General features: G+C 40.1%; 1 long non-coding RNA gene across 1 annotated transcript in view; it reads left to right on the forward strand.

The window, feature by feature from the left end:
* Positions 1 to 26,718, forward strand: part of LOC125086063 (uncharacterized) — a 96,010-nt gene that overhangs the window by 65,760 nt on the left and 3,532 nt on the right. The window contains exon 3 of the long non-coding RNA XR_007123085.1: positions 22,865 to 22,956. This is a non-coding gene — a long non-coding RNA (uncharacterized LOC125086063). The remainder of the gene's footprint in view (positions 1 to 22,864; positions 22,957 to 26,718) is intronic.

Raw genomic sequence — 26,718 nt, forward strand, 5'->3', positions numbered from 1 at the left:
TCATGGTTCACCTCCCCTTCCAATTTCCCTCAACCCCCTTCTCCTCTCTAACTCCCCTTGTCCTCCATGCTATTTGTTATGCTCCACAAATAAGTAAAACCATATGATAATTGACTCTCTCTGCTTGACTTATTTCTCTCAGCATAATCTCTTCCAGTCCTGTCCATGTTGCTACAAAAGTTCGTATTCATCCTTTCTGATGGAGGCATAATACTCCATTGTGTATATGGACCACATTTTCCTTATCCATTCGTCCGTTGAAGGGCATCTTGGTTCTTTCCACAGTTTGGCGACCGTGGCCATTGCTGCTATAAACATTAGGGTACAGATGGCCCTTCTTTTCACTACATCTGTATCTTTGGGGTAAATACCCAGTAGTGCAATTGCAGGGTCATAGGGTAGCTCTATTTTTAATTTCTTGAGGAATCTCCACACTGTTCTCCAAAGTGGCTGCACCAACTTGCATTCCCACCAACAGTGTAAGAGGGTTCCCCTTTCTCCACATCTCCTCCAACACATGTTGTTTCCTGTCTTGCTAATTTTGGCCATTCTAACTGGTGTAAGGTGGTATCTCAATGTGGTTTTAATTTGAATCTCCCTGATGGCTAGTGATGATGGACATTTTTTCATGTGTCTGATAGCCATTTGTATGTCTTCATTGGAGAAGTGTTCATATCTTCTGTCCATTTTTTGATATGATTATCTGTTTTGTGTGTGTTGAGTTTGAGAAATTCTTTATAGATCCTGGATATCAACCTTTTGTCTGTACTGTCATTTGCAAATATCTTCTCCCATTCCGTGGGTTGCCTCTTTGTTTTGTTGACTGCTTCCTTTGCTGTGCATAAGCTTTTGATTTTGATGAAGTCCCAAAAGTTCATTTTCACTTTTGTTTCCTTTGCCTTTGGAGACATATCTTGAAAGAAGTTGCTGTGGCTGATATCAAAGAGGTTACCGCCTATATTCTCCTCGAGGCTTCTGATGAATTCCTGTCTCACGTTGAGGTCTTTTATCCATTTTGAGTTTATCTTTGTGTACGGTGTAAGAAAATGGTCAAGTTTCATTCTTCTACATTATAGCTGTCCAGTTTTCCCAGCACCATTTATTGAAGAGACTGTCTTTTTTCCACTGTATATTTTTTCCTGTTTTGTCGAAGATTATTTGACCATAGAGTTGAGGGTCCATTTCTGGGCTCTCTACTCTGTTCCACTGGTCTATGTGTCTGTTTTTATGCCAGTATCATGCTGTCTTGGTGATCACAGCTTTGTAGTAAAGCTTGAAATCAGGTAATGTGATGCCCCCAGTTTTATTTTTGTTTTTCAACATTTCCTTAGCGATTCGGGGTCTCTTCTGATTCCATACAAATTTTTGGATTATTTGCTCTAGCTCTTTGAAAAATACTGGTGGAATTTTGATCGGAATGGCATTAAAAGTATAGATTCCTCTAGGCAGTATAGACATTTTAACAATGTTTATTCTTCCAGTCCAAGAGCATGGAATGGTCTTCCACCTTTTTGTGTCTTCTTCAATTTCTTTCATGAGTGTTCTGTAGTTCCTCGAGTACAGATCCTTTACCTCTTTGGTTAGGTTTATTCCCAGGTATCTTATGGTTCTTGGTGCTATAGTAAATGGAATCAATTCTCTAATTTCCCTTTCTGTATTTTCATTGTTAGTGTATAAGAAAGCCACTGATTTCTGTACATTGACTTTGTATCCTGCCACGTTACTGAATTGCTATATGAGTTCTAGTAGTTTGGGGGTGGAGTCTTTTGGGTTTTCCATATAAAGAATCATGTCATCTGCGAAGAGAGAGAGAGTTTGACTTCTTCATTGCCAATTTCGATACCTTTTATTTCTCTTTGTTGTCTGATTGCTGTTGCTAGGACTTCTAATACTATGTTGAACAAGAGTGGTGAGAGTGGGCACCCTTGTCGTGTTCCTGATCTCAACGGGAAGGCTGCAAGCTTTTTCCTATTGAGGATGATATTTGCTGTGGGTCTTTCATAGATAGATTTTATGAAGTTTAGGAATGTTCCCTCTATCCCTATACTTTGTAGCATTTTAATCAGGAATGGATGCTGGATTTTGTCAAATGCTTTTTCTGCATCAATTGAGAGGACCATGTGGTTCTTCTCTCATTAATTTGTTCTATCACATTGATTTGCAAATGCTGAACCATCCTTGTAGCTCAGGAATGAATCCCACCTGGTCACGGTGGATAATCTTTTTAATGTGCTGTTGGATCCTGTTTGCTAGGATCTTGTTGAGAATCTTAGCATCCATATTCATCAGTGATATTGGTCTGAAATTCTCCTTTTTGGTAGGGTCTTTGCCTGATTTGGGGATCAAGGTAATGCTGGCTTCATAGAAAGAGTCTGGAAATTTTCCTTCTGCTTCAATTTTTTGAAACATCTTCAGGAGTAAGTTTACCTTTTATTAAAAGAGGTTATTTAAAAGATGGCATAAACTATATAGTCAGTCTTTCAAGTAACAACTTCTTTCATTAAGATGTAGGTATTTGCGGGGTGCCTGGGTGACTCAGTCAGTTAAGCCTCTGCCTTCAGCTTAGGTAGTGATCCCAGGCTCCTGGGATCGAGCCCCACATTGGGCTCTCTGCTCAGCAGGGAGCCTGCTTCCCCCCTCTCTCTGCCTGCCTCTCTGCCTATTGGTGATCTCTGTCAAATAAATAAAATCTTTAAAAAAAAAGTAGGTATTTGCAACCATAAATGTAAAAAATGGGAATAATCCTGTGCTTATTAATTCACTGAAACTATATATAAAAGAATTTTCCCCAATGTAATGCATAAGCAATTATGTTATCTTCTAAGGGTAAATCTCTCATTATTCTGTAATGTATCCTGTATCATTTCTTTTCTAGATAAGCTTTATACATTTTTGAAATTGAAAAAAAAAAGACATTTGAACTGATGAAATTGTTAGCATTTTTAAAATAAAACTATTAGAAACAGTGAGGGAGAAAATGGCTATAAATGAACAATAGGTTAAAAAATAGAATATTTTTTTAATAAGGAAAGGTATGATGGACTTTATAAGGAAAATTAATTTTCTTCTAAAGAAAAATCATTGTTCCTGAATTTTTAAAATAAGACAAACCCTACACAGATCTTGAAAGTTGTAGGTTTATGGAAAAGGACTATTAAGAAAGGAATTTTATAAGTAGTCAAGATTAGGTTTAAGTTTTTTAAAAAGGTAATTTTAAGATAAACACACGTATATAATTAGAATTTGGTTTTCTGTTAAAACTAAACTTTATTTAGATTGGTCCACTCTCCGTAAGAAGTTGTAAACAAAGATTTTTCTTTGCCTTTAATGTAATCTGCCTAGAAAACAAAATTTCTATGGCTGGTCTTCATCAGCTTCTTGATTACTCAAGTAAACGGAGGTCTTCTGTGTATTAAAAGAGGTAAGTTTTGCTTGTAAGTATGTGACCATTATATTTGCCTTTGAAATCTTTTATTGTCATTTTGATCAAATAGATAATTAAATATCACTTTATAATGGTCTATGATTACATTCAATCAAGTGTTCAAAACATTTTTATATATTTGAGATCTTATTTTTTTGAGAGAAAGTGAATATGAGCAGGGGGAGGACCAGAGGGAGACAGAATCTCAAGCAGACTGTACTGAGCACAGAACTTGGCATGGGGCTTGATCTCATGACCCTGAGATCACGATCAAGCCAAAATCAAGAGTCAGCCCAACTGACTGAGCCACCCAGGTACCACAAAAAAAAATTTGACATTTTTGACAAACTTTTTCAAATCAAATTGTAAGTCAAGTTTTTTTGACCTAAAAGTAACAGAATTTCCAGAGACCCTCTGGAAAATCTCATGTTTGTTCCCTCTTCTTTTAAAAAGGGAGCCATTATGCTAAATTAAGCTTATTTTGTATATAGGAAGCATTGTCAAGTAATTGATGCTAAAATTTCTTTGATTTGTATAGATATTTATATGGATACTGTTAAAATAGGTGTTCTAGAAATGGTATGAAACTCCTACAAATCTTATATGTCCTGGTATATTATGATCTTGAAGTGTTATCTACTATTAAATAACCCAATTTCCTTGTCAATTACATCATAATGAACTCTCCTCAGATCTCTAGTCATTCTTATTTTTATGTCTTTGTCATTTATGGGAAGTTATTGTTTAAGTACTTCATCTTCAAAGAGATTCATGACAAAGACTTGACAAGTACTGTAGATCACAGGTTTTGATAAATTTAAGATCATAACACTGAACTTGGTAGAATTTCTAAAACTCAAATGGAAAACTGATTGCTTTAATATGTTTTTCCAGATTTAATGGACTCTTTTTTTCTCTTTAAACAGTCTATCGCTTAACAGCAATTTGGTCAAGTATAATCTTTACAACAAAGGTTAAAGCATTTATCCTTTTCTATCCGATCCCTCCAGAATTCTGAAACTCTTATTAAATATTCTTAGTTTTCATTACAATGTATTTACACAAATTCAGTAAGAATCTGTTCTCTTTGTAACAGGACACTCAGTATCCCTGACCCCTATTTCTTTGACTCAGTTTATAAAAGGAGCTATACTTCAATATTGTAAAGAACTAATGGCCTTTCTTAAAAATAACCACACTTTGTATAGCAGTCTTTTCACAGTGTATTCCCAAGGGATGAAGAACTTGAACATCATACCTTATGACATGGGGGACTCATCTATTGAAAAAGGCATCTCCAGAAAGACTCTCTTCAACCCATGAGAAAAACGCAAATCAAATAGTGTTAACCAATCCTTGTGCTGTCAGACTCCAAGGAATAGGTTCTTAGATTCACATGTTATAACTAAAGAAACCACCAAACCCTGACTGGACCTGCACCCCAACTTGACATAAAGATTTCCAGGACTTAAAGCTTTCCCAAGAGGACTGGACTAGGCCTGTATATGCTTTTGTCCCTGCTGCTTCTTACCTTGCTGTTTTTTCCTCTTTCACTTAGAGAAACCACACTCTTATCTGCTGCATTCCTCTGTCTATGGCAAAAGGGGGAAACCTCTCTGCTGGATCTGACACCAGAAACTCTAATCTGTTCACAATATTGGAGACTTTTGGTTTTACCTGGACCTAACTTCTCTTTAGTCCCAAGTGCTGCTGTCACTTATACCTGCCAGTCCATGGATACTACCTTTTCAGCTGTTACGACCAGTGTTACTGTACCTTGCTTCAGCCTTTCCCCGGTCATCACCTACTGGCTCAACTAAACATCTCCACCTTTGTCAATGCACAACCTTTGCTCCTGCACATTCTTTTCCTTACCACCCGTTTCTTTGCACCAAATAGATTTATACCTCTTTGTAAGGATTTTAGACAAGACTCCTTTAAGAAGAGATAGCCTTTCATGTAATGTCATTCCAACTCCTTGAATCATGGATTGAATGGGTCAATCAAAATACCAGCTACCAAATCTGTCAATAATTATACCTTAGCTGGAGTCCTCTACACTCTACCTAGTCATTTTTCCTTGAAATGGACACATTTCCCATGGACAAATGAATGTTTAGATGGTAGGTGGATTAGAAAACCAATGCTTATTGGGACATTTAACGATTTCTGTTAAAATCCATAACAAATCAAGGGGACCTGGGTGGCTCAGGCAGTTAAGCATCCAACTCCTGATTTCAGCTCAGGTCTTGATCTCAGGGTCAGGTGTTCAAGCCCAGCATTGGGCTCCACATGGGGTATAGAGCCTCTTAAAAAAATCTGTAACAAGTCATAAGCCTCCCACTGGTCCACCCCATTAAGCCTCCATGGCTGCCTTAAATGGGAACATCCAGGAGGCCCACATGATTCTGGGTTTGCCTCCATAGGGAGAGACTTCTCCCATGGATTGAAGTACATGCCAATAAACTTGTGATGAAAAATCTCTAATGTTAGGAGAACTGGCCAACTCTACAACTCATACAGTGATCACGTAATTCATCGGATAATTGCAGAGTTCTTGTTTATCTACTCACTGAACAAAAAGGCATTTGCACAATAGTGAATACCACCTGTCGCACATGGATAAATTTCTCTGGGAAATGTGCACATTTGTGTAGGTTAGCACTTGGAATTAAGTAGATGCCATGGACCCTCAAGACCCTGTTCCCATGATCTGGCCTTGACATTTGCCTTGTGCCAGGTCTCTGCCTAACCTGGCCTATGTGGCGCATAAATGTGCAGTGTATACCCCATTTGCTGGCCTTGGGGAGCTGGGGTCTTCCAAGCCTGTGGAATTCAAGCCTGTCCACAACCACCTGCACAGATATCAGGCTCGAAGAGCATCTTCAAAGAGGGAAGGCAGGCAGTGGCATTCAGATCGATTTTCCTGATTTGTAGTTTGAGGGTCTCTAGTTATATTTTTGAGTGGCCCATAGAGACAGGTATGAAGACTGTCTATATATGAGCTACTAGGGTTATTTCCCTGAAGCTTACATAATGTCATTCCTGTTCAGTTTGTAGGGCTTCAAGAAAAAGGATGTTTTACTTTTTAGTGATTCTAAGTCAAATAGGTGGGAGAAAATTAGAAACGTTATTATGGAGAGTTGTAGCCAGACTTTGGAAGGAAGAAGAAGGATTCAGGATTTAGTCTAGTTTATAGGTAGGAAACAAAACCTCAAAAACAATGAACAGAGGTGTGTTACTGAAACAACCTTTTTTTTTTTTTTTTCTCTTAAGTTACTCTCATTTTCAAAGTTAGCCAAGTTGGGACCAGATTGTTTAAAAATAAGTTTAGCTTGTATAAACTTGGCCTGATTATTGATATAAGTATAGTGAGAATAGTGATTAATCATATAAATTCTTTTAAATCAGCTTTGCTGGAACTTTTTATAAAGAATTCTTAGATTTGAGGGGCACCTGGGTGGCTCAGTGGGTTAAAGGCTCTGCCTTTGGCTCAGGTCATGCTCTCAGGGTCCTGGGATCGAGCCCCGCATCAGGCTCTCTGCTCAGCAGGGAGCCTGCTTCTACCTCTCTGCTCAGCAGGGACCCTGCTTCTGCCTCTCTCTCTCTGCCTACCTCTCTGTTTACTTGTGATCTCTGTCTGTCAAATAAATAAAATCTTAAAAAAAAAAAAGAATTCTTAGATTTGAATTTTTAACAGCCTCTCAAGGCTAAGAAGCCAACCCTAATTCTCACCCTCAGACTCTGCCTACAGTACCTTTAGGTTTGGGTTACTTCTCTTCTCAAAGTCCTCAAAATAGCCTGAGGTTCTGGCACCTTCCAGGAAGTGACTTTTTTTTTTTTTTTTTTAACGTAACTGGTAAGGCTTTGGGAACCCTGTAAGCAGAGTATGAGGCTGAGTTTCCAGGAGTCTTTATTGGCTCTATAAAGTCAATCTTAGTTCCTTAAAGATGTTTGTTATATCTAAGTCTGTGCATTTTTCTCTCAAATATGACATTATAGTCAAAGCCTTGGTAATATTGCCTATATTTCCAATTGTGTTCTGTTACAAGGAGAAATTCTTATTGAACTTATGCAAATAAATCTATTGCCAAGAAGATAAAAGAATGCTTACTGAGTTTCTGAATTCTGGAGGGATCAGGTAGGGAGAAAAAGATAAATATTTCAGTTCTGCTTAAAAAGGTGTAATTCAATAATTGCCACAAATCAGTTAGCTTAAGAGAAAAGGTTTCCTTAAATATGGAACAAAACATTAAAAAATCAGCAATATTTCTAAAAAACAGTCATAATAATCATCTTCCTCAATATTCAGTCCCTTGTAATTAATTCTTGGTTTGCTTAAATCTGGTTTTTCCATTAGTCTTGGAAATTGCTTACCCAGTTCAGTTTTTGATCTTAAAGTTACAAGAAACTTGTGTTCTAGAGTCATTTTCATGAATGTTCTTTTTTTTTTTTTTAAAAGATTTTATTTATTTATTTGACAGAGAGATCACAAGTAGACGGAGAGGCAGGCAGAGAGAGAGAGAGAGAGAGAGAGAGGGAAGCAGGCTCCCTGCTGAGCAAAGAGCCCGATGCGGGACTCGATCCCAGGACCCTGAGATCATGACCTGAGCCGAAGGCAGCGGCTTAACCCACTGAGCCACCCAGGCGCCCCTTTTTCATGAATGTTCTTGAGGAAGAATTTTTTCAGAAGCACTTATAAAAACATCTGAGAGAAAGTATAATTATCTGTAAATGATAAAAGACTTAAAATGGCAATGGGTAAGGATCTGATTAGAGTTGATTACAACACAATTAAGAAAGAAATTTGGTTATAATTGTGACACACACACATTTTAAGATAATAAATACAACTATAACTGGTTACAGATGCATATCAGATTTTTAGGAATTTCATATAATTTCTGAAACACTTATTTTAACAACATATCTACACAAGTATAATCAAAGAGGGTATCACTTATTTGACAATGATTCTCATGTTGTTTAGCACACCTAATACACCTAATTAGTTTAAGGTCTCTATTATGTTAGAAGAACAAATCCTTCCAAATGTTCCAGGGATCCTCTAGACAGTTTGTGGTCAAAAGACTTCATGTTAGAGTTTGATATTGGGACATTTGTCAAAGAATGTAAAAAGGTTTGAACATTTGATTAAATAAGATCACAAATCATTATGAAACAACAATTCTGTTTAAACAAAGTGACAATGAAAGATTTCAAAGGCAAATGCAGAAGGTGACATAGTTGTGAGCAAAACTCTTAATATTAAGAAGATTCAGTTTCATTAAGTAATCAAAAATCTGATGATAAAGATATCATAAAACACAGATTTTGATAAAACATAAAACCCTCTTTTCTAAGCAGAAAAGCTGAGGCCTTTTATAATCTCTTACCAAGAACAAACCAACAGTTCAAGTTTGCCAAAGTGAAAACCTAATTTTAATTTTCTACCAGTGTACTTTTGATGAAAGTTCATTTATGTGATTTACTTATTTTATTTGAATCTTAGGCAGTCCTGACTTCACATACAATTCCTTCTCAAAGATTCCTTTTCCATAAACCTTTACACTTTTTTTTCCCTTTACATTCAGATTTTGTCCTATATTTTCCCTCCTTTCCAGCCTCTCTTTAGGACAAAATTACTTTCTTTTCCTTCAAAAAAATGCATTTCTGTTTCTCATACCTTCTTCTACTGAAGGCATATAATCTACTTTGCTTGCATATGAAAATGTTTTTATTTGTAGTCACTTTAACCACATATATGAGTTAGCTTTCTCAACCCATAGAAACCTAATTTCTAGTGAAATATTAGTAAGCAATTGTGAACTATTGTTACACCAGCATTTTTGTTTAGATTTGTAACACATTTTATAATTTCTAGAAACATACTTCCTCATAGCACAATGTTTCAACAAAGCATGAAACATGTTTACTAAACAGCAGTTAGTAAACAAACACGTTTACTAACTAAACTTTGTTTGAAATAGGGAAGTCAAAAGTAAATAAACCTATGTTCAGCAATGAATATTTCATTATTTTGTCCTATTTGGAAATGATTTAAAGGTTTCAGGTTACCAAAAACATTTTGGGAGTTGTTTTTAAATATGCATGCTATAAAACATAACTGTTGCTAAAAAGTTTATGTACAAATTCTTATTCCTCTTACATATATGTAAATCATTTGCTCCCAACAGTTATGTTTAAATCACCAAGGAATAATTCATGAGATATAACTCAGTTATCATTCTAAGTTATTTTTGTTGACTAATTTTGTAACAGGGATAACATGAAGTTATTTGATTAGTGAACTTATGTAAGATAAATGTATTATATTGAATGCCGTTAACTCTAAAGTCATGTCTATTTTAATTAAACCAATCACCTTAAATTAGCTCTAATACTGTGAAAATTAATAAAGGGAAACCTCACTAAAATGGAATGGATAGGTTCAGCAGGAGATGCTCTCATGACCTACCACTTCTTATAAATTGCAAATCTAACAGGAAGAGAGGGACCTTGCACATGGATACCACGTAACTACTCCAGCAGGAGGAAGAAAGGCTTTCCTCTTCCCCTGCCCCACAGTCCAGCCAATGAGATACAGTCACAATGTAGCAAATGAGAAGCCACTATCCTTCAAACTCCCAGTTTACTCCAGTAGACTTGTTTTTGTTTTTGTGTCTTTTTTGTTTTTAAAAGATTTTATTTATTTATTTGACAGAGAGAGATCACAAGTAGAGAGGCAGGCAGAGAGGCAGGCAGAAAGAGAGGAGGAAGCAGGCTCCCTGCTGAGCAGAGAGAGCCTGATGCGTGGCTCGATCCCAGGACCCTGAGATCATGACCTGAGCCGAAGGCAGAGGCTTTAACCCACTGAGCCACCCAGGTGCCCCTCCAATAGACTTTTTATTTAAAATGGCCTTCCCCACTTCCCCTCTCCTCTATAAAAGAGCATACCCCACCTTTGTTCTCCAGACCTGCCTATGGTTTTGCCTGAGCTTGCTTGTCCTGGATTGCGATTCTTTGCTATCCGCCACCCCCCCTTTTAAAGATTTTAATTATTTATTTGACAGGGACAGACACAGTGAAAGAGGGAACACAAGCAGTTGGAGTGGGAAAGGGTGATGCAGACTTCCTGATGAGCAGGGAGCCCTATGTGGGGCTTGATCCCGTCATGACTTGAGCTGATGGCAGGTGCTTAACAACTGAGCCACCCAGGTGCCCTCTGCTCTTCCTAATTAACATATATTTGGCTGGCAAAATGACTAGCAGCTTAATTTTAACATTACTTGGTGATCAGAAGTGGGATCTAGAGAAGGCCCCCCCCCCCCCCCCCCCCACCAAGAACTCCAAGGCTAGCGAGCAAACAGGTGCTGGTACACACACAGCTGACTGGGTTCACCACTTTCTCCCTGACCTTAGAGTTTGAGGGTAAGTTTTCTCCTAGGTTTTGAGGTCTCCAATTTGTGTTCAGTCTCTCCAGGCTTTATTTGGGGTAAGTTTTAAGCCCTGCCTCTCCCCTTTTAAAAACATCTCTGAGATCAGTCTTTTGGCCTTTGGTCCAGCTCTTTTTTGGAACTGGACTGTTACTAATGGAAATGTACTGACCTTTGGTCTGAATTCTGTTTGCAACCAAGCTGTTCTTACTGGAACTGTGCTGGCCTTTGTTCCAATTCTTTCTGAAACCAGGCTGTTCCTGTCAAAACAGTGCTCTTTAGAAATTTTCTTTTTTGCTCTAGAGAAAAACAAAACAAAACCTCTAAGAAATGGGATCCTAGTCCTCAAAATGCTTTGAAGGTGCCCGCCCCAACTTGTGGGACTTTGGTCAGTTTTGTGTTTAAAAACTATCATCCCTCTGCATGGACATTTGTATCTAAGTGGACTGACTGAACCAAAAGTAATCTAGAACTTCAGTAGGCATTATGCGGAACTTCCAGTCTCCCCTAACTTAATTGTCCCCAAACTGAGTTGGGCAGCCATGACCTAAAATTGACAAAACTGAATGAGTTTCCCATCTTAATTGGTATTTTGAAACTTCCAAACCTCATCATTTGGAATTCAAGTCGGACAAGGAATCCAAAATCACTTCTGCAAAATACAATCTATTAATGAAGGCAAAAATTTATTTTTAAAAATTTTTTAAAGATTTTTATTTATTTATTTGACAGAGAGAGAGATCACAAGTAGACAGAGAGGCAGGCAGAGAGAAGGGAGAAGCAGGCCCCCTGCCGAGCAGAGAGCCTGATGTGGGGCTCGATCCCAGGACCCTGAGATCATGACCTGAGCTGAAGGCAGAGGCTCAACCCACTGAGCCACCCAGGTGCCCCTGAAGGTGAAAATTTAAAAAAAGAGAGAGAGAGAGAAAAGGCAGAAAGGCTTCTGAGGCTTCTTCTTTCCCCCTCCTTCATCTTTTTGACATAACAGCTGTCTTATGCTCAGGCCCCATCTCTAACATCACCTTCCTCTATTCTCTCTGCACCTTTCCCATCTCCTCTGTTCCCTCTGATCCCTCATTCTAATCTTTTTGCTAAATTTCTGTTTTCCTCTGAAACTTCCTCCACCGCTTCCTCTCCCAAACCTATTAAAACCTGCCCCTTTAAAGTTAAGTCTTCTGAGGATCTAAATAAATCCCAAGTTTCTTTTGTTCCTGGACTAAGGCTGAATTGTGAGCCATAAAGAGATTCCTTTAGTGACTGAGGACCCTCATAAGTTTGCTGAAGAATTTAACATAGGTTTTCAAACTTGCCAACCTGATTTCTCAGATTTATATTAATTAGTCCACATGCTTGTTGACAAGAATCAGTCCAAATGTTAGATGAAACTAGCCCGATGGGAACATTTTGAAAGGATTTAGAGAAACAGAGCCCTAACTTTTTGCAAGATGCTAGAACACTTGCTGGAGATCCCCACTGAAGAATTATAGTAGCTTTAAAAAAAAAAAAAAAAGATTTTACTTATTTGAGAGAGAGAGATCACAAGCAGGGGAGCTAAAGGCAGTGGGAGTAGGGAAAGCAGGCTCCCCACCGAGCAGGGAGCCCAGATGCTGGGCTCCATCCCTGGACCTCAGGATCATGCCCTGAATGCAGATGCTTAACTGACTGAGCCACCCAGACACCCCTATAGTAGCTTTTTTAGAAAGCCTGTTGACTGGAAGAAAATTCAGGCTTGAACACAAAAGCCTGATGAATCTGTTCATGATCATTACACTTGATTCCAAACTATCTTTAAAAAAAATTCTGGTCTTATCTTAGATGTTGAATCCCCTTGGGTAGCATTTAACACTTTATTAATGGGCAGATCTGAGATCTTTCCCTTTTAGTTAAAAAGACCATGATGTAATGGGAAATCATATCTACTCCAGATTTAGTTAATTTGGCAAACCAGCTCACTTGCACCCTAGATGAATTATTTAAAGGAAAGAGTACAAAAATTTTCAGTTTTCAACTCCAGGGAATTAAGACATTTAAACAAAACTGGAAACTTAGTTTCTGCTCTTATTGCAAAGAACAAGGGCATTGGAAAGAAGACTGTTACAAATTTAAGTGCTCCAGATGCCTTCGACCCTCTGGCCAACCTTTTTAATGTTCTCCTAATTACCACTGATGGGGCTCCAAGGAGCTAAGGGGCTCTTCCCAATCTTCTCTCTCAATCAGATCAGAGGAACCATTCTTCAGAATGGGAATGAAATCTCTCCCTTCTCCTACTAACACCAGAGCTTCATTCTTGGAGATCAACCCCATTGCTATAAAGCAGTACTTGCCTTGGAGTACTAAACCAGTTCCAACAGTAGTGGGCTCTAATAAACCCCAACAAGTTCCTGTCTCTGAATCTATTCCCTTTTGTCTAGGCTCTTTGAGAGATACACAATCCTTTCTCTTTAGTTCCTCCACCTCTATTTATTTCAAGATTTCTTAGAAAAATACCATGCAGGCATTTCTTTCTCCCAAAAGGGGGAAATAATTCTAGAATTTGACAGTAATAACTAAAATAGTCAAGCAAGGAAAATAAATGATGCTTTGGCATCTTTTCTATACTTGGTCTCTAATAGTGCTAGAGCGGAGTCCGAGGACATTGATCATTTGTTCCCATTAGATCAACCGCCGTCCTCTTTATGGGTAAAATCTTCAGTGATATCCACAGAGTCCACAGTGTACCTCCCATCAGGATTCAAATGGACCATGCAAAACTTCTCCCTGGTATTAATTCCCTATAAATGGAGAACCCCTTCTGTGTATCAAGCCTGTTACAGGAGATTACAAGGCTCAGGGTCTCATTCTCTGCTACACTAGTCCCTGTAACACTCCTTTTTTACCTATGGAAAACCCAATGGCTGAGGCTGGAAATTTGCACCTTTTGACTCCCTGTGACAATTTATAGGAAACCCCTCTAACCAAACCTACTACCAATGCATTTTCATAGTTTACTGATGGTTACTAATTAAAGGATAAAAATGGTAAATATTATGCCAGGCATTGCTATTGCAACTCCTTTTGAAGTCACTGAGACAGCACCTTTATCTTTGGCTACTGCAGCCCAACAGGCTGAGTTATATGCCCTTACCTGAATGTGTACTTTGGCCAAGGGTAAAACTAAACATTTATACTGATGCCTTTGGGGTTGCTCATAATTTTGGGATGTTATGGTAACAATAAGGTCTCCTTACCTCTAATGGGAATACATTTAAAAATGGTTCCTATGTCCAAAATGTATTAGAAACCGTACTTTTGCCAGGGGGTTATAGCTATTATTAATCTTCTCAGACATTCCAGACCTGACTCCCAGCATGTTAAAGGAAACTACCTTGCTGATATTTCCACATATGCAGCTCTCACGGAGACCAATAGTTAAACCACTGTTATGTTTCAAAGGGATGGTCTCTCAAATAATGATTGAGAAAAACTGATGAGAGATGTCCAAAAATTGGCTCCAGGAAAGAAGAAACAATATAAGAAATGTAATCATTGTTGGTTTGATAAAAAGAACTCTAGTTTGGACCAAATAACTATCCAGCCCTAGCAGGAATTATAAAATTACCACTACTTACAACTGAATATGCATTAAACTACTGTTCTACTGATAAAATGGTAGTGTTCATGAACCAATATTGGTGGGGAAATGTTAACCATCCCACAAAAACTGCCTACCTTGGTTGTTCCTTTTGTCCAAATTACAATACTGGGAAACCTATCCCTACTGGCCCTGGGCATGTTAAATTGCCAAATGAACAATTTGAGGTTTGGCAAATGGATTTCATACAGCTCCCTCCATCTCGAGAATAAAGTGTTTTAGTAATGGTTTGTATGTTTTCTCACTGGACTGAAGCTTTCCAATGCCTCTTCTGTGGCTAAAATTATGTTAGAAAAGATTATCCTTACTCGGAATACCTCTCTCAAACTTCATAGTGATTAAGAGACCCATTGTACTGGTGAGGTGCTTTGACGCATCTGTGCTATTTGGCTGATTTTACACTTTCATTTTGAACACCATTCTCAATCCCTGGAGTTGGTTGAATGCACTGTCAACACTATTAAGACTAAAATGGACAAAAAAGACTTTAAAACAAAGACTATCACAAGAGACAAAGAATGACACCATATAATCATAAAAGGAACAATCCAACAAGAAATATAACACATGTAAATATGTACCCAACATGGGAGTACCCCAATACATAAAGCAGCTACTAACGAATATGGAAGCAATTGATAGTAATACAATAATAGTAGGGGGCTTTAAGATCCCACTGACCTCAATGGATAGATCACCCAGACTAAAAGTCAACAAGGAAACAGTGACTTTGCGTGACATATTGGATCAGCTCCATCTAAAAGATATATTCAGAACATTCCACACTAGAAGAGAAGCATACCCATTCTTTTCAAGTGCACATCGAACATTCTCCAGAATAGATCACATATGAGTCCACAAAATAAGTCTTGACCAAAAAAAAAAGACAAATTCAAAAATACCAAATTCCTACCATGTATCTTTCCTGACCACACTACTATGAAATTAGAACTCAATCACAAGAAAAAAATCTGGAAAGAATGCAATTATATGTAGATTAAATAACATGATCAAATAAAAATAATATTTTATTTAATATTTAATAAAAAGTTAAATAACAGTGAATGGGTCAACCAAGAAATCAAAGTGGAAATAAATGGAGACAAATGAAAGCATAGTCATCCAAAATCTTTGGGATGCAGCAAAAGCTATTTGAAGAGGGAAATTTATAGCAATACAGACGTACCTCATGAAGCAAGAAAAATCTCAAACAACATAACCTTACACCTGAAGGAGCTAGAAAGAGAACAAACAACCTAAAACCAGCAGAAATAAGGAAAAAATAAAGATCAGAGCAGAAGTAAACAAAATAGAAATTTAAAAAACAGTAAAATAGATTAATGAAACCAGGAGTTGGTTGAAAGGACCAACAAAATGGATAAACCTCTAGCCAGACTCCTAAAAAACAGGTCTTGAATAAACAAAATCACCAATGAAAGAGGAGAAATACCAACATCACAGGAACAAAAAATTGTCATAAAATATTATAAGAAACTATATGTCAACAAACTAGACAACCCAGAAGAAATGGATGAGTTTCTAGAAACACATAAATAACCAAAACTGCAGCAGGAAGAAATAAAAAATTTGAACAGACTAATTACCAGCAAGGAGATTGAATTGTAACAACAAAAAAAAAAACTCGCAATAAGCAAAAGTCCAGGACTAAACAGTTCTATGGCAAATTCTACCAAACATATAAAGAAGACTTAACACCTCTTGTACTCAAACTATTCCCCAAAATAGAAGGAAACTTCAAAATTCATTCTGAGGTCAGTGTTACCTAATACCAAAACCCATTAAAGACCCCACAAAAAAGAACTATAGGCCAATATCTCTGACGAACATAGAGGCAAAAATCCCCAACAAAATACTAGCAAATAGAATCAAACAATACATTAAAAAAAAATCAGTCACCACGATAAAATGGTATTTATTCCTGGAATGTAAGGGTGGTTCAATATTTGTAAATCAATGTGATACTTCACATCAATAAGAGAAAGGATAAAAACCAATATGATCATTTCAATAGATGCAGAAGAAGCATTTGATAAAATACAATATCCATTCATGATAAAAATTCTTGACAAAGTGGGTTTAGAGGGAACACACCCCCAACATAAGAAAGGTCATCTATGAAAAACCTACAATGAACATCATACTCAATGGGGAAAAATTGAGAGCTTCCCCCCTAAGGTCAGGAACAAGACAAGGATGATCTAACCACTTTTATTCAACATAGTACCAGAAGTCCTAGTTATACCAATCAAGTAAGAAGTAAGATATGTATAAATTGGTAAAGAAGAAGTAGAACTTTGATTTACAGATGACATGATACTATATAGAGAAAACCTAGAAGACTCCATCAAAATCTGCTGGAACTAATAAATGAATTCTGTGAAGTCGCAGGATCTTTTGTGTTTCTATACACTAAAAATGAAGCAGCAGAAAGAGAAATTAAGGAAAAAAATCCCATTTACAATTGCACCAAAAATAATAAGATACCTAGGAATAAACCTAACCAAAGGGGTAAAACTCTGAACTATAGGACATTGGTGAAAGAACCCTCTTGCACTGTTGGTGGGAAAGCAAACTGGTGCAGCTACTGTGGAAAACAGTATGGAGGTTCCTCAAAAAGTTAAAAATAAAACTACCCTATGATCCAGTAATCACACGACAGGGTACTTACACAAAGAATATGAAAACATTAATTCGAAGGGGCCTATGCACCCCTATTTTATTGCAGCATTATTTACGTAGCCAAGATATGGAGGCAGCCCAAGTGTCCATCGATAGATGTATAGATAAAGAAGCTGTAGACATACACACACACACACAATGGATTATTATCCAGCCATGAAAGGATGAAATCTTGCTATTTGCAACAACATGGAAAGATCTAGAGAGTGTTATGCTAATGAGCTAAGTCAGAGAAAGACCAATACCGTATGATTTCACTCCTATATGGAATTTAAGAAACAAAACAAATGAACAAGGAAAAAAAAAAGAAGCCAAAACCTAGACTCTTAACCATAGAGAACAAACAGATGGTTACCAAAGGGGAGGTGGGCTGGGGGGATGGGTGAAACTGGTGAAGGGGATTTAAAGTACACTGACCTTGAAGGGCACTGAGTAATATGTGGAACTTCTGAATCACCATTTTGTAATTAAAATTTTAATTAATTAAAAAAAATACTGGGGACCACTCCCCAGGTTTAGATCATGCACACAAGTGTCCTCAGAGAGAGCCTAGATAACACAGCCCCCGTGATCCAAAACTTTACTCCCCCAAATAGCCCAAGAAAGCTAAGGTCTTCATTCCACAGGTAGTGAAACCAAAACATTGAATTAAATGCTTGACTGTTCTACCCTAAGGAAACTCTGGTTAACCTGATTGATTTATGAGCTTGTTTGCAGAAGTTGACTTTCCACCAGCAAGACTAGCTGAGCCTGGAACGAACCAAGAAGAATTCTTGCAGTTGCACAGACAGGACCAGGAGTAAATGAAAGTAACTTCTGTGATGACACATTCTGAGCTCTCCCCCATCATCATGCTACCCTGACATTTAATGGACATGTGTCCCATGAAAAGATAGGGTTCCTGAATTCCCATACCCAGAAAGGAGAACACTTCTCTTTCCCCCTATATCCAATCAACATAGTCCATTCAACCTACATACCTATGACATCCTGCCCCCTTGTTCTTAAATACACTTAACTGCAACCCCTTGTGGAGGCAGATTTGAGAAATTTTCTCCCATTTCCTTGTTTGGTGCCCTGCAATAAAACCCTTTTCCTCTACCACAAAACTAGCATCAGCATTGGACTTGCTGAGCACTGGGCAATGGACCCATCTGTGTTCAGTAACAAAATTGGTGACCAAGAAGGTACCCTAAGTCCTCTCTGGACACTTGTCTATGGTTCACTGCCCCTTGCTTGCCCAGGATTGTGAAGGGTCCAGCAGCTTCCAGGACCAGTGATCCAGGAAGATGCAGGGGTCCCCGCATGGTGGGATGATGCCAACCTTCACATTTTAGTTTCTTTTTTGTGGTAGAAGAACAGGACTTGATTTGGAAAAATTCTGTTCTTGAATACTTCATGTGCGACAGCATGGGACAAGTTTTTCTTCTCTTTGATCCTCTTCTGGGGGGTCAACTTGATAGAGTTCCTCAAGGAAGCTTTGACTTCTGAAAGGAAGCCTTAGCTGGGGGAAACCCTGACTTCAAGGAAGAGTTAGGGACCCTACCCATAGAAGTCCTCTGGTTTTCTTACTTCTTGAATTTTTTGATAATGTGCATCTAGTTTTGCTAGCATTATATTGGGCAATATCTTGGTTAGGATAAAGGAAGTAAGTTAAAGCCAAAGCATGAGTAATAGTAATTTGATCTCTTCATGCAGCCCTTTGGTATGCATACTTAAAATCTCAGCAGCTTGTAGTTATGATCCCATGAAAAACAAGACGATATTTTTCCTTAATATTGCTGGGCCACAGTGCTCCCTGGAGTCCTGAGAAATGTAACTTGAAAATGGGCCTTTGGATTATAATGCTATTCTCCAGTTAGAATTGTTCTGTAAAAGAGAGGAGAAATGAGATGAGGATATTCTGTCTGTACAATCTTTCGTGTTGTTGTAGCAAAACAAGCTGGTACAGAAGAAATGTAAGATTATGGTCCAATGGGGGGGGATAAACCCCCAAAGGGCAGTGTTTTACCAGAATCTAATAAGCGACAGGATGACCCCTTAACTAATGCAGCTGAATTTACCAAAGGTCCAGGTCGACCTCCATAGGGTGGTGCAGCAGAGGCTCCAGCTACGCAAACCTCCAAGCTCTGGGCTCTAGGGTCCCAGGCTCGTGAGGAGTCAGAACAAAAAGGAATAGTCTCTCCTCATACCCAACAGGGCAGGGAGCAAAATTTGGCAAGGGAGCCACTCAAATTGAGGCAGGGCAACTCCCTTTAAGGCAAGTGACCATTGAGGAAACAATGGTGACTAATCGGTTGAAATGGTTTGTGTACCTTTGCTTTTTCTCTACTTCCAACTTGTTTAACTGGAAAAATAATAAGCCAACATATAGACATGGCTCCAAAAGGAATAGAAAACTTGTTCTCCCCAATCTTGCCACCCATAACCTTATCTGGGCAAATGTACAGAGTTTAGTAATCACTCTCTGTATGTCAGAAGAGTGGAGAATGAGGTTAGAAGAAGCTGATAAGCTTCTGGCTGAGGCTCTAGCCAATCTGGTAAAGGCTGCAGCTGCCATGGTGGTGCTGGTGGCTGACCCCAACTGAGATGCAAATGCTACGGGAAATTATGCTAGGGTCCTAGATATTCAAAAGAAATGACAGAGGTTGGAAGGGCCATAGAAAGGTCTATGTCACAACTGGGAGAAATTGCCTTTGAGGTCTTTAACGGTAGAGATCACAAACAGGAGAAAAAGAAGCAATGCAAGATGAAACAAGTGACCTTGCTTGCTACTGCCCTTACACGGGAAGGACAAAGAGGTGACAAACCCAAGGTAAGAACTCCTGGCAAGCAGAATCAGAAGGGGCACACTACAATGGAGCCTTGGCAATGTGCCTACTGTAAACAAGAAAGCCATTGGAAGAAAGAATTGCCCCTAGATTAAATAAAGCTCCTGGAGAAAAAGAGGAGCAAGATCACATTACTCCTGAAATGTCCCAGCTTACTGAGACTGATCAAAAGTGATGAAGCCTTCACTCTATTACAACCCACAGGCTCCATTAACCTTTCTCACAAGGAGCCCTGGCACAACTGAAAGTGGGAAGGCGGATGACAAAGTTTTTGATCGACACAGGCACCACCTGTTCTGTATTAAATCCTTGATTAATAAAATTATCCTCCATGAAATTAACAGGAGTATCAGGAGAACCTTTGCAAAGATGGTTCTTCCAACCCCTAGGTTGTCAAGTTGGAAAAACTTACCTGCAGCATAGTTTTTTGTATAAGCCTGAGTGTCCCACTCCACTATTCAGAAGGGACCTGCTGAATGAGCTCAATACTCACGTCATTTTTTGTCTGCATGAAGAGATATCAAAGTACTACCAGAGCAACGTGAGTGTTCCAAGCAATATTACAGTAAGGACAGGAACAGCCAGTGGACGTGTCAGAAGAGATTCTACAAAAGGTAAGCCCCAACGTGGGCAGATGGGATGACTGGAGAGGCAAAAACCATAGCACGCTTTCAGGTGAGGTTTTGCCCAAGGCAAAGATTCCAAACCTAAAACACTGTTCCCTAAGAGAACATCTTACATGAGATTTGCAGACTCTGGCCATTGCCTTTTTGGAACAGGACTAATTCAGTCCTGTCCCTCACCTCCACCTCCCTCTTGCTGGTTCAGAAGACTGCACAAAAGAATATCACTTTGCCCAAGACCTCAGAGCAATTAGACAAATAATGGAAAATGGTCACTTGGTGGTACCTAACCCTTACACCTTGCTCATCACCTTCTCTGGAGTTTTTCACTGGTTCACTGGATTCTTAAAGGAGGTGTTTCTCTGTGTGCCTCTAAGTCCAGAATCTCAAGAACTATTGGCTTTTGAATGGGAAGACTTGAACATGAAGGTTAAGCAGCAGTAATGCTGGACTGTACTCCCCCAAGGATTTAAGAATGTCCTATTTTTGGTGAGGTTCTAGTTAAAGATCTTCGAGAACTTCACCTCAGAGAGGGTGCCTTGCTTCAATATGTGGTTGACATTTTGATAGCCAGTAGGACCAGAGACTAAAGACTATTTGACTCAGAACTTTCTAGCTGATTGGGGATGAAGTATCCAAAAAAGAGGGGCAAATTTCTCAACCCTCTGTGAAATATTTGCTGTTTGAATGGTCTTCTCAGGGGCAAAGAAGTTTCCTTCCTGATAGGGAAGAGTTATTAGCCAGGATTGTGTTACCCACTATCCAGAGACAACTGTGGAGATTCTTATATATGGCAGAATTCTTCAATATCTAGATTCCCTACTTTGGCTTCACAGTGAAGCCCTTCTATGAAGCCATCAACTGAGGAAACAATGAACTCTGTAACTGGACAGGATAATGTCACTAGGCATTCCACCTCATTAAAAATTTTTGTTAAAGGCACCAGCATTGGGACTTCCAGACCTAAGAAAGCTCTTTGACTTGCCCATTCATGAAAGACTTGGTAACTTTACATGAGAACCAGTTGCGTATTGTAAAAAATTGGATATGGTGACAGGGGAATTCTGGGCTCAGACTGGTTTTCAGGTTTACTTTCACAGATTCTCTCAGGCATTGATGTTACAGGGACTAATTAAAGTGGATTTATCCATATGCATCATACCAGTTATTAGATCTGGAATGACAAAATGTGTGCATGGTGTTGTTTCAAGGTGGTCAAACAAAGAACTAATATCCTAGTTATGCAAAATGAGCATGCAGGACCAGGAACAAGAATATACTTCCAAGTAAGTACAAAATAATTTCATTCCTCAAGCCCCAAACTGTGCTCCTAAAATCAGCAGGAAGTAGCCAGAGTGGTCATCTTCCCAATCCCTCAAGACTGGAAAATGATCAAATGATAGAGGGGACTCCAACCAATATGCTGAGTTAAAGAATGCTTGGCTGTTCCACCCTAAGGAAACTCTAGTTAACCTGATTGATTTATGAGCTTGTTTTGCAGAAGTTGACTGACCACCAGGAAGACTAGCTAAGACTAAAGCAAACTGGGAAGAATTCTTGCAGTTGTACAGACGGGTTCAAGAGTGAATGAAATTAACTTTTGTGATGACATACTCTGAGATCTCCCCCATCATCATGCTTACTCTGACCTTTAATGAACATGTGTCCCATGAAAAGACAGGATTCCTGCATTCCCATACCCAGAAAGGAGGAGGCCTCCCTTTTCCCATATAACCAATCAGCATATTCCAATCAACCTACACACCCTTTCACATCCTCATCCCTTATACTTAAATACACCCAATTTCCACCCTTTGGGGAGGCAGATTTGAGAAATTTTCTCCCATCTTCTTGCTTGGCACCCTGCAATAAAACCCTTCTTCTCTACCACAAAACCAGCATCAGTGTTTGACTTCATGTACATTGAGCAATGGGCCCTTGTCCAATAACAAAAAGGATGGTGTAGTGAAGACAGTGTCTGTGGTCTCCCATGAAAATATAAGAGGTCTCCAGTCTCAGACTTACAACCTCTTGCTTCAGAACCCCGGTCTATTCAATTGACCAGCAAGGTATATCCAAGTAAGTGTACTCTCTGAATGGTGGAGACAAACAGAATGTTCTCGCTGGTCACAGGATCAAGCTCTCGGGACATAGAACAAGATGAAAGGAAAAACTTCCATCTGTTTTTTTTTTTTTTTTTTTTTTTTTTTTTTTACAAGGGGCGCCCACATCAAAGTTTGTCCAAACAGACCCCAGCTGGAGAAGAATCATGAACACACCAGTCTGTGAGCCCAACTTGAACAGCAGGCTGGTAAGGCCCAGGGTGACATTCTTTCCCCTTAGTGATTCCTATTTATGACAGATGACACGAGATAAGGGAAATTATTGACCATCTCAGGAAGGACATGATTAGTCAAACCAAGACTATTCTACCAAATGTACTAGATTTTCCAAGTCCAAGCAACCGATTCCACAAATATTTTCTCCAGCTGATCTAAATTTAGGAAGAGAAAAAGGACTCTCACCACTTGCAGGTACATTAGATACCCCCCCACCCCCCTATCTCCTCTCAGCTGCAGTTCTGTTCAGCCAGGGAAGTTCACCCTGCCCATCATACCAAGTTTTGCAGAGGCAAAATATTTCTGTATTCTTCAACATTCTTCTAGCTGGCCTAAGAATTAAATTGCCGTAAGATAGATTAACAGGAGAAAGAAGCAAAATTTTGTGTGTACAGAGGCCAGATATTAAAATTGAGACTCAAATGACTAATGCAGGCTGCTGTTATATTTTCTTTTAGACAAAGAAGCAATAAATCTGTGGCAAGTTGACAGGACAAAGAAGACGTGTTTAGTAAGGGATTTAAAACAGAATTTGGGGGCTGCCCGGGTGGCTCAGTGGGTTAAGCCTCTGCCTTCAGCTCAGGTCATGATCTCAGGGTCCTGGGATCGAGTCCCACATCGGGCTCTCTGCTGGGCAGGGAGCCTGCTTCCTCCTCTCTCTCTCTCTACTTGTGATCTCTCTCTGTCAAATAAATAAAATATTAAAAAAAAAACAGAATTTGGACAGGGGTGGTAAATTGGCAAAAATAAAATGTTCATTTATATAGCCGCCTTGGCTCTGAGTTCCCTATCTCTGGTGATGGGATATCTCTTTACCTCCTGCTGCAAGATGCCTCCTCTTTACATGGAAGATTTTTTTTTTTTACAGTGTTGGAGAATTTTATTAGAAATTTTAAAAAGATACAATCTTGAGTTATTGGAACTTAAAAATTATTTTTCATATATTTGTAGGAACATCAGTGTCTGTTTTTTTTTTCCCGCCCACCTTTATTTTTTTTTCAGCATAACAGTATTCATTATTTTTGCACCACACCCAGTGTTCCATGCAATCCGTGCCCTCTACAATACCCACCACCTGGTGCCCCCAACCTCCCACCCCCCAGCCCTTCAAAATTCTCAGATCGTTTTTCAGAGTCCATAGTCTCTCGTGGTTCACCTCCCCTTCCAAATTCCCTCAGCTCCCTTCTCCTCTCCATCTCCCCTTGTCCTCCATGCTATTTGTTATGCTCCACAAATAAGTGAAACCATATGATAATTGACTCTCTCTGCTTGACTTATTTCACTCAGCATAATCTGGAAGATTTTTTTTTTTAAGATTTTATTTATTTGGGGCGCCTGGGTGGCTCAGTGGGTTAAAGCCTCTGCCTTCGGCTCAGGTCATGATCCCAGGGTCCTGGGATCGAGCCCCGCATCGGGCTCTCTGCTCAGCGGGGAGCCTGCTTCCTCCTCTCTCTGACTGTCTCTCTGCCTGCTTGTAATCTCTGTCTGTCAAATAAATAAATAAAATCTTAAAAAAAAGATTGACAGACAGAGATCACAAGCAGGCAGAGAAGCAGGCAGAGAGAGAGGGGGAAGCAGGCTCCCCGCTGAGCAGAGAGCCCGATGCGGGGCTCGATCCCAGGACCCTGGGATCATGAACTGAGCCGAAGGCAGAGGCTTTAACCCACTGAGCCACCCAGGCACCCCTACATGGTGGACTTATTTCCTGCTTTCTGGAGACAAAGGGAGGCAGTCTAGGTGTCTTTCTTGCACTCTTTCTTACATAACTTTAATTCAAAATTATTAATATGGCAAAGTGGCACATTTTGGGTGGTCTCTCTTGGTCCTCACATGTGCATTTGGGTTGGTTAGGGCTTGGAATAAAGAGGATGCCATGGAACCCCAAGAGACTGCTCTTGAGATCTGGATTCTCCATAAATTGCAGGTTCTAGGTCTCTGGCTTTCCAAATCTGCATGACAAACATATGTGCGCTATGTACCCCAGTAGCTGAACTTGGCAGCCAGGGACCTTGAGGCATGTGGAGTTGGGCTGGTCCACAATTACTGGCAGGATGAAGGGATCTCACCCCCGAAATCCTGCTGCGGTATCACCTTCAAACTCGAAACAGTGCCCGTTTGACTGCCTGCCTGCCTGATGGGGTTCTGGACTTTTCTAGCAATCAAGACTCCCAGGTCTCTCTTATTAAAAGATACTCCAGTCAGACTGCCCAGCCTCACCCCGGCAAGATATCCAGTTTCCTCCAGTCTTACGTTTGGAAGGAATTTGTGCATTTATGAAGGTTAGGGCTTAGAATTAGGGAGATGTCTTTGACCCACCAAAGGTCACCATTCTAGGTTTCTGTCTACCCTGACCTTCACAGCCAACACACATGCTATATACACCACATCATGTGGCCATGGGCCCTCCAGCTCAGGACGGTCCCCAATCACCTACCTAGCCTCCTCGGTAGAGGGATCCCTTCCCTGAGAATCTTTCTGACATGGCAGCTTTAAATGGGTGAAAGGCAGTCCTTGCTTGTACTGGCTGCCTAATGAGGTGCTGGTCTTTTCCAGAAATCAAGGCTCTGTGGGGTCTCTTATTGGAGGATGCCCTGGCCATTCTGCCCGGCCATACCCTGCCCAGTCCAACGTCTTCATGATCTGCCTTCAGGGGAAATAAGTGCATTGGTTTCGGTTAGGGCTTGAAACAAGGCAGATGACTTGTAACCCCAAGAGTCTGATCCAGTAACAGAACATACCTGTAAGCTGGTCTTGAGTGTCCCTGGCTCTCTAAGCCTGTGGAACTCCAGCCAGGCCAACCCTCACTTCCAGAGCCTCTGACATGGAGAGAACCCACCTTCTGAGAAATGTTCTGATGCGGCAGATGGGCCACAGTCAGTCCCCTTGTGCCCTGCTGCCTGATGGGGTCCAGGGCTGTTTTAGGAACCAAGACTCCTGGGTGTCTCTTAATGGAAGATACCTTGTGCTCCATACTCCACTCCTCCCTGGCAAAGTAGTTGGGAAACCTCCAGTTCTGTCTTCGGGGGTGGGGGGTGGTACTATATGGAGGGGTAGGTCTTACAATTAAGCAGACACCTTGTGTCCCCAAGAGTCCACACCCTGACACCACCTCTCCTGACACTTGCCCTGTTACAGGCTCCTGACTAACCTGACCTCTCCTCTCGCCAGAGTGGTGCGTGTGCGGTCAGCTCCACTCCAGCCCCTCGGGGTTGCCAGGGCCCTGCAGCTCTGGGGAGCCACGGCCCACTCCCAGACACCCGCATGGGTTTAATGGGGATGGGACCAGCCCCAAACATCACCCTGAGGTAGCAGCTACAATCTGCGGGCAGTCCCTCCACCTTTGAACTTGCTGCCTGAGTGGATCCAAGGTTTTTCCTTCTCTCAAGAGTCTCTTATTAGATGATACCTGGAAAGCACTCCTGGCCCTGTACTGCAGCAGTTCAGTGACCTCGAGCTCTGCCTCGGAGGGGACAGTGCCTGTGGGGAAGGATAGGGATTGCAAGTACCCACATATCTTGTCCCTAAGAGCCACTCCTCTAATCCAGCCTCCCAAGACCAGCACTCTGTTGCAGGTCCCTGGCTACACGTGCGGTTCATACCCCCGAGGCAGCTGAGGACCTCCAAGGAAAGGAAGTGGTACCAGAACCGGTCCCTGCCTAGGCTACAGTGTGGAGTGTGCCCACCACCAAATATCACCCTGAGGCCGCAGCAGCGAACTGGCCACTATCACTCTC

Source organism: Lutra lutra, chromosome 15 (genome assembly GCF_902655055.1).
Source record: "Lutra lutra chromosome 15, mLutLut1.2, whole genome shotgun sequence".
NCBI classification, from domain to species: Eukaryota; Metazoa; Chordata; class Mammalia; order Carnivora; family Mustelidae; genus Lutra; species Lutra lutra.